Genomic DNA, 1,574 nt, shown 5'->3' with positions numbered 1-1,574 from the left:
TCTCTAACTTCTTATCCTTTCAAAATTGATTTTCAAATCTTTTTCAATTAACCAATTAACTTTTTGTTTGATTTTTAAATTCTTGTCTTTTTCAAAACTATCTAACTATTTTCCTCTCACCAATTTTTGAAAATCACTAACTTTTTTTCAAAATTTTTTTTCATTAGCTAATTGTTTAAATTTCAATTTAATTTTATTTTTCTACTTAATTTTCGAATACTAACTAATAATTAAAATAAAAACAAAAATATTTTCCTTTTATTTTAAATTAAATTCGAATTCTCTCCCCCTCTCACATCTCCTTCTATTTATTTATCTACTAACATTCCTCTTCTACTCATAATTTGAACCCACTCTTCTCCTCTGTGTTCGAATTTTTCTCTTCTCCTTCTTCTATTCTCCTATTCTTCTACTCACATAAAGGAATCTCTATATTGTGACATAGAGGATTCCTCTTCTTTTTTGTTCTCTTCTTTTTCATATGAGCAGGAACAAGGATAAGAACATTCTTGTTGAAGCTGATCCTGAACCTCAAAGGACTCTGAAGAGGAAGCTAAGGGAAGCTAAAGCACAACTTTCTGGAGAGAACCTGACAGAAATTTTCAAAAAAGAAGGAGACATGGCCGAACATAATAACAATGGTGGAGATGCAAGGAAGATGCTTGGTGACTTTATTGCACCCTCCTCTAACTTCTATGGAAGAAGTATCTCACTTCCTGCAATTGGAGCAAACAATTTTGAGCTTAAGCCTCAATTGGTTTCTCTAATGCAGCAGAATTGCAAGTTTCATGGACTTCCAATGGAAGATCCTCATCAGTTTTTAGCTGAATTCTTGCAAATCTGTGACACTGTCAAGACCAATGGAGTTGATCCCGAGGTCTACAGGCTTATGCTTTTCCCTTTTACTGTAATAGACAGAGCTAGAACATGGTTGGATTCACAACCTAAGGATAGCCTGAACTCTTGGGATAAGCTGGTCATTGATTTTCTGGCCAAATTCTTTCCACCTCAAAAGATGAGCAAGCTTAGAGTGGAAATCCAAACCTTCAGACAGAAGGAAGGAGAATCCCTCTATGAAGCTTGGGAAAGATACAAGCAACTGATCAAAAGGTGTCCTACTGACATGCTTCCAGAATGGAGTATCATAAGTATATTTTATGATGGTCTGTCTGAGTTGTCAAAAACGTCATTGGACTATTCTACAGGAGGATCTCTTCATCTGAAAACCCCTACAGAAGCTTAGGAACTCATTGAAATGGTTGCAAATAACCAGTTCATGTACACCTCTGAGAGGAATCCTGTGAACAATGGGACGCCTAAGAAAAAGGGAGTTCTTGAAATTGATACTCTGAATGCCATATTGGCTCAGAACAAAATATTGACTCAGCAAGTCAATATGATTTCTCAGAGTCTGAATGGATTGCAAGCTACATCTAACAGTACTAAAGAAGCATCTTCTGAAAAAGAAGCTTATGATCCTGAGAATCCTGCAATGGCAGAGGTGAATTACATGGGAGAACCCTATCGAAACACCTACAATCCTTCATGGAGAAATCATCCAAATTTCTCATGGA

At 35.9% G+C, this 1,574-nt stretch overlaps 1 non-coding gene across 1 annotated transcript; it reads right to left on the bottom strand.

Moving 5' to 3' along the window:
* Positions 1–1,021: 1,021 nt before the first annotated feature.
* LOC112761597 (small nucleolar RNA R71) lies at positions 1,022–1,129 on the bottom strand. Its single transcript, XR_003181985.1, has one exon. It is a non-coding gene; the product is annotated as a small nucleolar RNA R71 (small nucleolar RNA).
* Between the last annotated feature and the right edge of the window lie 445 nt (positions 1,130–1,574).

The sequence above is a fragment of the Arachis hypogaea genome, chromosome 16 (genome assembly GCF_003086295.3).
Source record: "Arachis hypogaea cultivar Tifrunner chromosome 16, arahy.Tifrunner.gnm2.J5K5, whole genome shotgun sequence".
In the NCBI taxonomy this organism is placed as follows: Eukaryota; Viridiplantae; Streptophyta; class Magnoliopsida; order Fabales; family Fabaceae; genus Arachis; species Arachis hypogaea.
This window is presented reverse-complemented; position numbering and strand designations above follow the sequence as displayed.